The 15185-nt window shown below is 36.5% G+C and overlaps 1 protein-coding gene and 1 non-coding gene across 4 annotated transcripts in view; one reads left to right on the top strand and one right to left on the bottom strand.

Moving 5' to 3' along the window:
• The window catches only part of Zfand3 (zinc finger AN1-type containing 3), a 308517-nt gene that overhangs the window by 169378 nt on the left and 123954 nt on the right, over nt 1–15185 (bottom strand). The gene's annotated exons all lie outside the window — the stretch shown is intronic.
• LOC147825521 (U6 spliceosomal RNA) lies at nt 11876–11980 on the top strand. The gene has a single exon (XR_015440613.1). It is a non-coding gene; the product is annotated as a U6 spliceosomal RNA (small nuclear RNA).

The raw sequence follows: 15185 nt of genomic DNA, 5'->3' as shown, positions 1-15185 counted from the left end.
ATATACTGTGCAGTTCTATTAATATAAAAGTATACAGAATAGGGCCAGGGATTTAGCTCAGTGGTACCGCCCCTCCCTGGCAAGCACAAGGTCCTGAGTTCAATCCCAACCACATACACACACACACACACACACACACACACACACACACACAAAAGGATATAGAATGCAAATTTATAGAGAAGGAAAGCATAATTTACACAGAAAAAAAGCAGATCAGTGATTATCTGAAATGAAAGTGAACCTAGATGGCTGGGAGAAATTATAAAGAGCAGAGAGAAAATGTATAGGTAATGGCTCTATGCTCACCAACTTAACTGTGATGGTTTCACAGATACACATGTATGTCAAATATACCTCCCTGAAATTTTCCAAAATGTACAAAAAATACATTTCAAATATAAGTCACCTAAGCTAAATCACTATTCTGTCACCATTTACAAATATTTTTTTCTTCAACCTTTACATTCCTACCAGTAAAAGCACTTCTTGATGGAGAATTATGTCCTCTGAAATTTTATTCAGGTTTTTAAAAACCTAATGAAATGTTTTGGTGAGTCCGCCCACCGAGTTAATCTTCCTACAAGCCTACTTATCAGCAGTGGGTTATTTTGGCTCATATACAGAAAGTAAGGTTGCTGTCGGTAAGAACCTATTTGTGAAAAGGCCAAATGAGCTTGTGTTTTACAGCCCCTGCTAAGAACCACTTTTCTGATTCACAAAATCAATCTGAATGAAACAGCTCCTGCTCTGACAGTGTAAGGAGGACAAGTGAGGCAGCTTACAATGAGGTGGATGGAAATGTGCAGAGAAAATTCACCAGTTCGTGATAATTGGCCAGTTTCTTGAGTCAAGTATGTCTCACTTCACCCCTAAATGTGATTTTTTTTTTAATTAAAATTTTTGTGTACGAATCTATTTCCCCCTTGATTAACACAGTTTGGACAACTTGAAAAACTTGAGGATAAGGACAAACTGTAGAGGTGCTAGAAAAGACTGAAAAGACTCTCCTGGAAATTAAGAACACTATTCAAATTCTTACCTTTTGTAAGAATGTTGTGATGTTAACATTCATTCCCAAACTCACTTACATGTGAAATTTTCCTAAAGCAAAAAATACTTGTGGGCAGATAACTTTTCAGAGAAAATAACAAAAGTAAAGGTAGTAGAAAATAGTCAAAAGAACAATTATTTGTTGTGAAAAGGCGAAAACTGCTATTTTCCCTTCAAGTTCATCAAGTCTGAGACAAGTAAATGTTCATTTTCCTGAAGATGGTAGACAATTATGTCTCCGATCACTAAAACTATCTCTGAGACAAACTAAGACAACCTGTAACACAATATACAAGCCACTTATGACCCATCTAAGGACAGAGTAAAAGCTTTCTAAGTAGATGAAAAGGAACACTTCAGAATTTTTTCAGATGCAGAACTAGGAAAGAGTGGAAAAGAATCTTTATTACATGGAAAAATACTGATGAACAGGAAGTATAGAGATCACTTTCAGAACCTCTAGCTTGGTGTAATGGCTCCAGAGCTGTGCTGACTGATATAGAAAGCCAACAGTCGTGGGGCTACTAAAATTAATCAAAATGAAATAAAGCACAAAGTCCAGTTTCTCGTCACACTAGTCACATCTGAAGTGCTAAGGCACCACATGTGGCAGCTTGCTATAACAGTCAATGCCACACACATACAATATTTCCATAATCACAGAAAACTTTGTTATTTACTTGCAAAGTGTCATCAATAAATTCCTGCATTCATTAGCTGTTCTGCCCCCTCTCCCCATGGAACAACTCAAGACTGAAAGAAGAAAATCAAGAGTTTTACCAAATTAGAAAATCAGGAACTATAAATAACCAAACAATTAAAAGGCATGGATATAATGACAGAATCTGAAAATTTTGACAAAGAATTCAGGGCAATAAAACTTAAGTGCAAAGTTTTTGCAAATTAACTATCTCTTTATTAATAAATATAAATGTCAGTAAATTATATGAATAATTCAGGCCGATTTTCAGGTAAGAGCAATCTTTACTGAAACGATTACTGATTTCACAGTTTTCACTAGTTGGCCACTAACAAATATACTCTAACTCAGGATTATTAGGGATGGTGAAGATGAATATTATGCATCACCCACCAGCCTCTTTGACTTTAAGTACCTTCAGCCAAGTAAAATCTTGCCCCAATGTCATAATTAATAGGGACAAAAAACTGAAGAGAAGAAAGGGCAGAGGACTGATGTAGAGGACAGATGCCAACTATCAGTATGCTAATAACATAATCCCATTCAAATAAAATAATACCTATCATGACTCTTAATAATTATTCCTTAAAGTTTTAAATCATACTTTAAAGCTCAATACAGATTCTCAAAAAGAACATTCTCTCAATTCCATATACCTGCAAGGATCCAAAAATGTTGGGCAGTCACACTTTTTATTCTAACACCATATCTAATGTGGATCAGGCATCTGGGGATGTATTTTCATTAACAGAAGAATCATCGATTATTTCTGAGGGCTCACAGAGGCAAATATAGATGTTGAATGGCTGACAAAACAGAGTCTGATTTGATGAATTAATGTTCGTAGAGCAGAGTTTGTATGCTAAGCTCATCTTTATGTGGGTCCTCTGTGTGCAGCTGGTACTTCAGATACTGTAAAGAGAGCATTGTGAACAGTGAAGTGAAACATCTGGGTCCCAATAAACCTAGAAAACTGCTATCAGGTTAAAAGTAGGTAAGAGGTGGAGTTCAAAAGAAACAGGGAAAAAAATTAAATGCACACAGCTCCCTCTCATCTTCCATTTTTGTCTTCCCTTCACATGCGCCCAAAAATCATTTTGAGAAGCAACTAATTAATAAGGAAAAGCTAGACAAATTTTATAAAAATGCAGTATCAAGCCCTTGTTGGTGCTACAAAGCCAGAGGGGAAATAATGCAAATAAGGCAAGCAAGTATTGCTGCTTCAGGAGAAGACAAAAAAAAAAAAAAAGTAAATCGTAGAAATATGAGACTGCTAACTAAATCAAGAGATGTAATCATTTTAGAAGAATCTGGAAATACGAGAATGTATGCCTCAAAACGTCATCCAGCCATCAGCAACAAACTTAGAATGTGTTCACTGTGCTACTCATAAGGTAGTGAAATCAGTATCAAAATCAAAAATTTAATCTCAACTAGTGAAACGCTGTTCAACCCAAGACGCATTCTTTTTACACAGATACACAATACAGCATCTCATTCACTTATACTATGTCCTTGAATGTATACAGTAAGAGTTGTGCATTTGTTACAATAAGGTGTGCAGGATCAGGTGGTTTAGGGAGAAATCATATTACCCAAGTCTAGCTTACAAGGTGTCAAGGACAACAGAAACTGCAAAAGTGCTTTGGTCAAATTTCTTGATAGTGGCATGGAAATTAAAAGTTATACTCAAATGAAAACTAAAATATACTCTTAGTATTTTCTGACATCACTCAGATCTCTGAGAACAAACATATACATATATATAATATCAAAAAGAAAAACCACATCATCATCCAAATTTTCAGTGTACATCCACATAGAAAGACTCAGGAGGAATGAATAAGAATCTAGACCATTTCCATTCTAATGTTATTCCAATCCTATTTCCTATTCTGGAAATCTGAGTCAAGGACTCTAGCCTATTAGGTTTTGATACTTAAGAGTTAGAGCATTAAATAATTCTTGCCATAGAACCAAACTGTCAGTACTCAGTAATTGGAATGGGCTCCTCTGGCCTCAAAATACCAGATTTTGTATGTAAAAATCTTTTATGACTTTTAATGTTTACATAATTTAAAACTTTCAAAAACTTTAAGAATAAATCAAGGAACTACCAGGTACCATTTACCCAGATTCACCAACTGTTCACATTTTCTTATCATGAAAAATCTGGTTTTTATTTTTGTTCTGTTGGTTTTTTTGCAGTGCTAGAAATCAAATCCTGGAGCTCATGCCTGCTAGCCAAGCACTCTGCTACTGAGCTATATGCCCAGAACAGAAAGTACGAAATATTTTTGATCCCTAGTCTACATGCTCTTTTCTTCTGGAAATGACATTACGTCATTACAAGCCCTCGAACTTCTCTGACTTTAATAATACTATATTAATTCAATAACTATAAAGGGATTTGACTGTTTCCTAAAGATAAATACTGAATATGAATTTACTAAACAAGATTTCTGTAAACATAGCATCCTTCGGATATTCAGAAAGTTAATTCCCAAATGACTGAATTAAGATAAAAGACAAAAGGGCCGGGGATTTAGCTCAGTGGTTAAGCCACCTGCCTCACAAGTGCAAGGACCGGAGGTCTATCCCTGGTACCAAAAAGATACAAGACAAAGAGAAAAAAATTATAAATTAATCAGAGCAATTTCAATACTTATTACACCAATTCCCACCCTCCATTCCCAATATCTTAAATTCTTCTGAGTAATTTGTTACTCCAATTATTTCTATATATTTGATTCACAAATACAGCTTTCTCTAGCATTAAAAAAAAATTCTGAATAGCCTACAAGTTTCCTTGTATTGAACTATATCTTCAAGCATTTTAGGGGTAGGATTTCATGGTATCACCAAATTACTAGATGTACTTCGGGGTGTTTCAAATACAAAAGTTTGAAATAAATTTTCTCAGTTTGGTCTGATGAGAAAAATATGAGAGTATTTGATCTTGGGAATGAGTATAGCCTAGGGCAGCGTGATACCTTTCTCCTCAGTGTCCCAGTTCTCACAGGAAGAGATTTAAAGTCTCCTTCTTAGTAACTTCTAGCCCTCCTTCTGGCTTATGTTCTTTGCGGAGCAGCACACAACAAATATAATTGTCACCCCAATCCCACACCTGCTTCTAGTTTCAGGCCTTCTACTTACTGATCCCCTGATAGTCTACTTTTTCACCTATACAAGGAGGAGTCCTTGCATCTAAAATGCTCCAACCCAACTCTCCATGCTGTTTGGCTTGGTGAATACATAACGTCCTACCAATGGTTAGGCCTAGCCCAATTTGTGCTTTCAGTGCAGATTCTTTTTCTTACTATTCTTTCTAAGTCTTCTTGTCCTACTGAAGAACATACCTCATTCTATATCCACTGCAAAATAGTAAGACTTCTTTTTCTTTTATACTGTCTTGCTAATGAGCCTTCTAGAGACAGCCTATTAAGTCCCAATTTCTTGTCAAAGCAACAATGCTAGTTCTGTGATCATTTGTAGAATACAAATATTGACCCACACTGAACCCAAGAAATGGTATTTTTCAGTTCTAATGTTCCATTCCTCCTACTAAGAAATTCTAGTTAGTATTCTACCAGCTGGACAATCATTTTAGAGAACTCTTAATGTTGTAGTTTATATAGTAGCCCAAAACACACACACACACACACACACACACACACACACGCACACAAGAGGATTGTATTGTTTAATAAAGTCATTAGGAAAATTCACTCTGCAGCTCATGTTGGGAGAGGAGGGTGCCTACACTGAAAGGAAGACAAGTGTCCAGAATGGGGAGTTATAGCCCAAGCAGGAAAAACGGAGCACCTAGGCAGGGGAGGAGGTAGTAATGAGATGAGAGAATGGTTACGAACAGGGAGAATGATCATTTACCAAATGTATTAAGGATAATGGAAGCTTGGTTTCTCACTGTAATAGAAAGACACTTTAAGAAAGGAAGAAAATGGGAATGAATTTCATAGTACTGGGTTAGAAACAAAGTTACAGTACACTTAAACACAGATATAAAACTACAGAGGTAGATGTAAATGTAGTCACTCAAAAGGGTCTGGGAGCAGCAACAATCCAACAGCCATAAACTCTCTAATCAGATCTTGGCTTCTAAATACTATTTCACACTAAAATCCTTGGAAGGGAAAATGATGGTTCATCCAGGACTGAAAAAAGAAAACTGTAAGATGAGCCTAGAACATCTTCTTGTGCCAGAAAGCAAGAAGATATTCAAAGAGTGATGGGACTAGTCAAATAAATACAAAAATTGGCCTGAAAGGCCCACTGACCAAATCTGGGATAATTAGAGCATCAAAAGAGATAATGGTGCAGGGATTTAACTCAGTGGTTCTACCACTTGCCTCGAAAGCACAAGGATCCGAGTTCAATTCCCGGTACCAAAAAACAAAACAAAACAAAAAAAACAAAAGAGATAATAGTAATAAAAGAGTATAATCCACTAAATAAAACAGGAAACCATGAGTCTATATAGATACCAATTTAATGACTGAATGAAAAATGAAGTATCACAGAGGTGGAATATTTATAGTTTTAAAGCATTTTCCCATAAAACATTTGATAAATTACAAAAGTGAGAAGAATCTGTACAGACATGAAATCTAGAATATACCACCTTAAAAATATGGTCAACGGGACCAAGGATTTAGCTCAGTGGCACAGTGCCTACCTTGCAAGCGCAAGGTCCTGAGTTCGATCCCCAGTACCAAAAACAAAAACAAACAAACAAAAAATATACGGTCAATGTGGTCATCATTAGTAACTGGTCAAAATGAAATTATCTATCATGATATAATGGACAATGAGAAGAACATCATTAACTACAACAGTCCTTCAAAAATAGCAAACTTGAATCAGGAGGAACTATCAGATAAAACCAAGCCAAGGAAAACTCTACAAAATAATTGGCTTGTGATCTCCAAAAAGTATCAAGTTCATGAAAGTCAAGAAAAGATAAGAGAACAGTTCTAGGAGGAAATAAACATTATGGAGTCATAGTCTATAAAAGACGTTATTGGAATATACGGCAAACTTGACTGGGGTTCTAAGGCTTAGATGGTACCAATGTTTCAACATTACTTTGTTAACTTTGATTACAGTGTTTTAGTTATATGGAAAAATATTCTTGTAGAAAATAAGTACCAAAGTTTTGGGGAGTGATGGAGCATCCTGCTGGCACCTTACTCTCAAGTGGTTCCAAAAAAAAAAGTACATGATTTCTTTATTGGGGTAGAAAAAGAAGAAATCCTTTTAAGAGTCTGGCTAATCTAGGTTCAAAATCAGTTTTGACCAATCACAAACTATAAGGCCTTGGACAAGTGCTTCATCTATTGCTAAGTTTTGTTTGTGTAGAGAATAATGGAGTTAAATCTGTAGTGAGAATTAAGACAGCATGATGTCTTGCACTTAGTATGTGCTTTTTAACTGAAAGTTACAATTTCTCTGAGGATAAAATCTGAAATTGCTTAGTTCGCCTTAAACACTCAGAAAAGACTATCCAACCCTGGCCACATGGAACATTTTTTACCATAGCTATTTCTAGAACCTGCTGCTTGCAACTCTGCACCACAGATTCATGGTCTGTCACAGCCTTTGCATAAGATGAAAAGACACTCCTGTGCCCATGGTTTCTCCTTTTAGTTTAAAGCTAAGTTTTAGTCACCCCAACATTATTCTGGCCACAATGCTAACATTATTCTGGCCACAATGCTGCTCCTCAGTCCACAAGGCAGTAGTACCCAGCACCCTGCTCCCATGTACTTACTGGAACTGATTTGTCCAAGATAATGCATGTTTATCTGGCCCTTCAATGAGCAGGGTTTTCTTATTTCTAAACTGAAGAGGAAAGGCTGAAGATTTAGCTCAGTGGTGCCACACCTGCCTCGCAAGCGCAAGGTGTTGAGTTCGATCCCCAGTACCAGAATAAATAACTAAATAAATACATTAATTAATTGAAGAGAAATGAGAGAAGAACTGCACAACAAGGAAAGAAAAAAACAATGTTACCACCAGAGAAGCAACAGAATGACAACATATAAAGAAGGCATCCCAGAAGCCTCAGATGTTTCACATACATACACTGCTCAGGGTCAAGAAATGGACTTGAAATGCTGGTTACTCCCATAACCAGCTGGTTATAGAACAGCTCTGCTTCTTCCCCCAACTACACTTTAGTGCACATGTATTCTACCTTCTGTAAGACTCTCCATACACACTAAGGCAGTGCAACTCAAACCACAGCCCACCAATCAGTGCCAACCTACAAACTATTACTAGTCTGTAATGAAAGAGAGAAATTAGGGGTAAGAAAATATTAAAATAACTTGAAAGAACAACTTTTTGAATAGACTAAAAGCAGGATTTACACTTATATCTTTATTGTTGTGATTTTAAATCCAGTAACTCATTTTATTGTACTTACACAAAAGTATTGGATTATGACATATTGAAGGGAAAGAAAGAACTGATTTGTTACCACAGAGTTTGAAAAGCAATACGCTAAGATCTTTATATCTTGTATTTGTATACAATACACTAACATCTCTTGAGCACTGTATCACATGCCAAGTACTGTTTACTTGATACAAAATACCTAATTAAATTCTCACAGCAAGCTAAATCCTATTACCATTCTCACTCTCCAAATTACAAAACTAAGGCTCAGACAGGTCATACAACTTACCCAAGAGTTCCACAGTAAATGATATAACTGACTTCTGAACTTAACCCTTTGATCATTAAGTCACAGGATCTTGCAAATTACATTAACAAAGAAAGAGAAAAATGTCAACTTAAAAATGATGGGAGAAGGAATGTGTAATGTATGATAGACTGGTAAGTGTTCACTGAACATGGATGTTTTGGCTTGGTTCTGTGGTATGTAAGAAAGACAGCAATCCCCTTATCTGCCTCAAGTAAAGATGAGATTGGTGGTCACAAGAAAACACACTTCTCACAGAGTGGCAAGGACTGGATCACTGTCAGAAACCAGAGATGCCTGGCTGTCTCTTAAAGACTATGTACTCATCACTACAAATGCTTCTGCTCCATTCTCTCTGTGAAGGACTTGCTCTGCTTTCACCATAATATACAACCAAAGAAGGCCCAGCCTAAGCATAACTTCTATCACCAATTTAAATTTCCCTCCAGGGCCGGGGATTTAGCTCAGTGGCACTGAACCTGCCTCACAAATGCAAGGTCCTGAGTTCGATCCTGATACCGCAAAAAAAGGAAAAGAAAAAGAAGAATAAGTAAATTTCCCTCTGTTTCTTTCTCCTCTCTCGTCTCTTTCTGGACTTTGCATTTCCTCCAAGAGCCACAGAGGTTAAGAGCTAGCTGCCTCAAGAGGTGAATAAGGCATCCCTTCTGATCCAGTAGCAGCAGGATGGTTCGATCTTCAGACCCTGGATGAATCTACCTGTAATAGTCAAAGGTCAGGGCAGGACTTCTAAGCCTACATGTCTTCTGTATCATACTACTTGACCTTTGAGAAGATGGTAATAGTCTATAAGATCCAAGGAAAGATTTAGACTCAAGGATTTTGTTTTGTATGAATTAGGGGAAGGAAGAATAGGATAAAAACGGGGGGAGGGTCAGAATTACAACAAGAAACAAGATATTGATAGGATTTTAATATATAGAGCACTGCCCAAGCCAAAGACATTTGACAATTCTCTAAGAAAAGTAGGATTAGGAAAGTAATAGACCTCATAACTTGAGATATTGGGAAATAGTACAAAAAAGAGGCAGTTATATATCCATTTTATGCACCCTTATATGCATTGGTGAATGATCTTGTTACAGTATGATGGGTACTCACTATACAGCAGGGAGATTTCAGAAAGGTAGGACATCAAGACCAATGAAACAATGCTGTTAGGTTGTACACCCAGAGAGAGAGGGGCAGAAAGTCAAAGAAAGCAATGATCTGGGAGAAAAGGAGGCTCCGACATTCAGAAGGAGTTTAGCAACCAGCACAGAAGAAGCTTTTGTTAGTGAGGCAAGAGGGAAACCTAAAAACTAGAAATCAGAAAGGACTAACTTTAAACTGGGAGGTACGTGGGTGGGAACGAACTCTTGGGACAGATGACTATCATTTAACTAGGAGATCTGTAAAAATGCTGATGTGGATGAGAAAAGTTTCTGCACCTAAAATGAATCCACAAGTTAAGTGAAGACAGCAGCCCTCTCTAAATTTCTGATAAAGAAGAGGCAGGCACACGGGAAGGCAGCTACTAGGTTCTGAATGGTGGTCTGGAACCAGTCAAGTGTGTACATGCTAAGAGGGTGTATTCACAGAGAATGAGCAAAGAGAACTCTGCAAAGGAGAGACAGTGCCGACCTCAGGCAAACATCACCAAGGGGATCCCAGTGACCTCCTGTCGGCAGTGGAAGGCGTACATGCATGTGTGCTAGCAACAGACAGCTGAAATGTTCATCACACTAAACAAGACGTGGCATTCAAGGGTTTGACATTTGGGTTTTCAAGGTTCACTACATACATTAAATGATTTTGCTAAATATGGATTTGAGCTGCCTATACAAAAAGCCGATCTGGTCAGTGAGCCCAAGCAAACTAGCTTAGTGTGGTTTTATGGTTTTTATTTAAAACAGGATCTAAATTGATTCACTCAACAATTATGAAGAGGTAGGATATTATTATGCCCCAATTTAAGCTCAGGAAACAAACAAAAAGTAGATGCTATACCCACGTCTTCAAGATTTTGGAGCACATCTCTCACAAATCTCAAGGGTCCATCGTGTTATCGCTACCTCACTGTTTATGCCCATCTCCCTCATCAGGCTTTAAGGTTTTGTGAGTAGGGACTATATACTGACTTCTCCCTACAGTGCTCAGCATAAGGTAATAAACATAGTGGACATTTAAGAAAATTATATTTGAAGAAATGCCAATTCATTTTCATATAGCACTCATTCCCAAGTTTCAGAGGCCTAGGTTTATGTGATCTTAAGAAGAAGATAGTTTAAAGTGGAAGCCGGAAAAACTTTTCTCTATTTAATCTCAATTTACATCTGGATCTGGAAGATGAAAATTATCCTAATTTAATGTAAAGTTTTTCAAAAAATCTTATTTTCGTACTGAAACTTCACAGATCCAAACAGATAGCACTTAAAAAGACAAAAATTATGACAATTTTTCTGTCCATGGCCATGTTATAAATTCTTTCCTACAGAAAAAAGTCAAAATTTACTGAGGCTCTAGGAAATTTATATCTCTGTCCAAGATTACACAATGAACAAAAGGAAGAAAGAGCACAAGGGATCTGTACAGGGTCTCCTCCTGTAGTTAGCTGGGTACTGATCAGGTCACAAGTGAGGGAAAGAGCCTGAGGGTAAGAAGCACTGCAAAAACGATTAGGGGGAACACCGCCTAGTGGTCACGTGGGCCAGAAGAAGGGCCTGTTCCCACAAAGCAGAGCTGCAAACCTTGGAATTGATGGGACCCTGAGTACCCAGGAGAATCTTGCCTCAATAGTGTTGAATAATAAGCCCTAAACTGACAACTGTTCGAGGGCTGCTAACAAATCTTAAAATCAAGACTACAAAAGATAAAAACTGTTCCCCCGTAACCTCACTACATCTCAGAAGAAAACGTAAGATTTATAGTTATACAAAAATATCCAATACCCAATTAAGGCATCAAATCAAAAATAAAAATAAGGAAGCAGGAAAAACATTAGGATGAGGGGGAGTCGGGGAGAGGGGGTTAATCAAACAAAACTGATCCAGAACTGACATAAATACTAAGAATTGGTAGGCAAGGACATTAAAACATACAGAATAACTAAATTCTACATGTTCAACAAGTTAGGAGAGATATCAGATATAAAAGACGCAAACTGAACTTTGAAGAGATAAAAACTGTAAGATCTAATACACTGGGAAAATACGCTGAATAAAGCTGAGCAAAATGGTGCCTGCCTGTAATTCAGCAATCTGGGAAGCTGAGGAAAGAGAATCACAAGTTTGAGCATATCCTAGGCAATTTAGTCAAGACCCTGTCTCAAATTTCAAAGAAAGAAAGGAGAGAGAAGGAAGGAAGGAAGGAAGGGAGGGAGGGAGGGAGGGAGGAAGGTGCTCACTTCAGCAGCACATATACTAAAATTGGAACAATACAGAGAATTAGCATGGCCCCTGCACAAGGATGACACTCAAATTCGTGAAGTGTTCCATATTTTTGAAAGAAAGAAAGACAGACAGACAGACAGACAGGCAGGTAATATTTGAAACAATTTACTCTTGAACAATCAATGCATCAACTAAATAGGAAAATTAAACAGAATAAAAAATTTTAGACAAATAAAATAGAGGCCATATATTAAACAGTGTACAGCAAAAGCAGTACTAAAAGGAAAGTTTACACAATAAATGTCTACAATAAAAAATTCTTAAACAAATGACCTATGGCTCCAATTCAGGAAGCTAGAAAAAGAAGAACAAATGAAATCCAAAATCAGTGCAAGAAAAGTAATTAAAAAATATCAGAACAGGAATAATTGTCAGAAATTAGAATTAAAAAATGGAAAAGAAAAAAAAAGAAAGGGAGGAAGGAAGGAAAGGAGGGAGGGAGGGAAAGAAAAGGAAGAAAAGGAAAGAAAGGAAAGGAAGGGCTAGAGACAGAGCTCAATGTGAAGGCCCTCAGGTTGATCCCCAGGACTGCAAACAAATACACACACACACACACACACACACACACACACACGCACAAATGCACACGGGATAGGATTAGCAGGAGGCTATACATTTCAGTTAAATGAGCATGAAGGCATAACAATAAAAACTATCCAAAATGAAACTGAGATGGAGGATTAGGAGCATCAGCTTGGGTTAACTTTAAGTAATCTAATATACATGTAAATGGAACCCTTGAAAGAGGCTGGGAGGAGGTTCAGGTATGAAAACTTTTCTGAATAATGGCTAAAGGTTTTCATATTTAATGAAATGTATAACCATACAGGTCCAAGAATTTCAATGAACACGAAACATAAGAAATATGTAAAAAATACAAAAATACACCAGGGCACATGATAATCAAATTACTCAAAACCAGCCAGAAAAAGAAAAACCTCAAAGCACCCAGAGAAAAACAAGCATCTTAAATACAGATTTTTTTTCAAAAAGGACAATAGATTTTTCATCACAATTTTCAAGTAACAAAATAACAGGAGCAACATCTTTAAAATACTAAGGGAAAAAGCTAACTTACAATTCTATACTGAGTAAAAGGATCTTCTGAACAAAGGTTAAATGAACACTTTTAGAAAATTAAAAAAATAAATCACCGGCAGTCTCACCATAAGAAATATTTAAAAAGTCCTTCATGTACAATAAAAATACCAGTTAAAAATGTGGAGCTACAGGAAAAAATGTATGAGCATCAGAAATAGTTATTACACAAATAACTTTGTAAGATTTTTTTAATTACATTTCTAAAAATAACTGAAACAATACCACTTACAGAGAAAAGTTAAAAGATAAACATGATACACCCTAAAGTATGCACTAAAACAACAAAATAGGAATCATGAAACATGGTCAGTTAGTCCAAAAGAAAGCAGGAAAAGAGAAAAAGGAAAGAACACTGCCACAAACAGGAAGCAAATACCAAAATGAGATTTAAACTTAATCCTACCAATAACTACATTTAAAAATAAAAGATCCAACTCAAGAGGCTGTCAAATTAAAAAAAGCAAGACCCAATAAATGTTTCCTACAAGAGATGCATTTTTAAAGTGCATCTTAGGGGCCGGAGATTTAGCTCAGTGGTTCTGGAGCCTGCCTTGCAAGCGCAAGTTTGGAGTTTGATCCCCAGTACCAAAAAAAAAAGACAAAAAACAAAACAAAAACAAAAACAATAAAGTGCATCTTAGTTTTTGATTGCATATATTTATAGGGCACACTGTGATAATTCTATATCTAAGCCATTATGTAATCACCACATCAGGGCAGTTAGTATTTCAATCTCCTTAAATATTTATTATTTCTTTGTGTGGAAAACTTAAAAGTCCTCTCTCTGAGTCTTTACAAAATATGTAACAAACAACTGTAAACTACAGTCACCCTACTGTGCTTCAGAACACTAAAATTTACCTATCCTACCTAACTACAGTTTGACCCATTATCTGACCTCCCTTTATCCCCTGGCCCTTCCTAGTCTCTAATGACCATTAAGCTAATCTGGACTTCTATGAAATCTACCTTTTTAGTTTCCACATAAAAGTGAGAAGATGTGGCGTTTATCTTTTCCTGCCTACCTTATTTAACTTAATACCCTACAGTTCTATCCATGTTGTTACAAATGGCAGGATTTCACTCTTTTTATGGCTAAATAATATTCCATTTTGTATATATACACCACATTTTCTGTACCATTCATCCATAGATGAATGGCCTCGGTTGATTCTGTGCTACTGGGAAAAGTACTGCAGGGAGTGCAGCTATCTGAAATACTGATTGTTTCCTTTCAATATATACCCCAAACACACATGTTCAAATATCACATGGTGGCCCTGGTGTGAGAAACCAAAAGTGCAAATAAGGACCAAAATGTGCAACAGATATATAACTATAGTTATATACATATATATCTCCAGGAGGAGAATGGCTGAGTCCTAAGGTAATTCTGTATCTTTTTTTTTAAGAATCTCCATACTTTTTTCCACAGTGATTAGACTAATTTGCATCCCTATCAACAATGTGTGAGTCCTTCTTTCTTCTATTCCTCACCAGCATTTACTTCTTTATTACAGCCCTTCTAAAATAAGTGGCTTTGATTTGCATTTCCCTGATGATTAGTGATGCTGAGCATGTTTTCTTATATTTGTTTGTATATCCTTTTTTTATTGCTGTTGAGCTAAATTCCTTACATGTTCTGCATATTAATTCCTTGTTAGAATGAACAGCCTGCAAACATATCCCCCCATTTTTCAGGCTGTCTCACCATTCTTGGTTCTTTGTTCTACAAAGCCTTCTGAGTCTGATATCTCATTTCTCTATTTTTGCTTTTGGAGTCACACCAAAAATTACCTATATACCAATGTTTCCAAGTGTTTCTCCTATGTTTTCTTCTAGTAGTTTCATGTCTTATAGTTAGGGCTTTGATCTATACTGAGATAATTTTGTTGAGACACAGCAGTCTAGTTTCACTGATTTGTTCTTTTGTACAGTTTTCCTACCATCATGTATGGAAGAGACTGTCTTTTCTCAAATGTTATGTTTTTGGTGCCATTATTTTTTAAAAAATCAGTTGCCTGCAGACACATGTATGTTTTTCTAGATTCTTTTTCCACTGGTCTCTGTGGTATTTTTTCTTCCAGTACCAAACAGTTTTGTTAGCTATAGCTTTGTAATATGTTTTCAAGTTGAGCATTGTGGTGTTTCCAGC

This window comes from Heterocephalus glaber, unplaced genomic scaffold (assembly GCF_053883595.1).
Source record: "Heterocephalus glaber isolate CG9 unplaced genomic scaffold, H.glaber_assembly_v1.0 deba00001497, whole genome shotgun sequence".
NCBI lineage: Eukaryota > Metazoa > Chordata > Mammalia > Rodentia > Bathyergidae > Heterocephalus > Heterocephalus glaber.
Note: the sequence above shows the minus strand (reverse complement) of the source record. Positions and strands in the feature narration are given on the sequence as shown.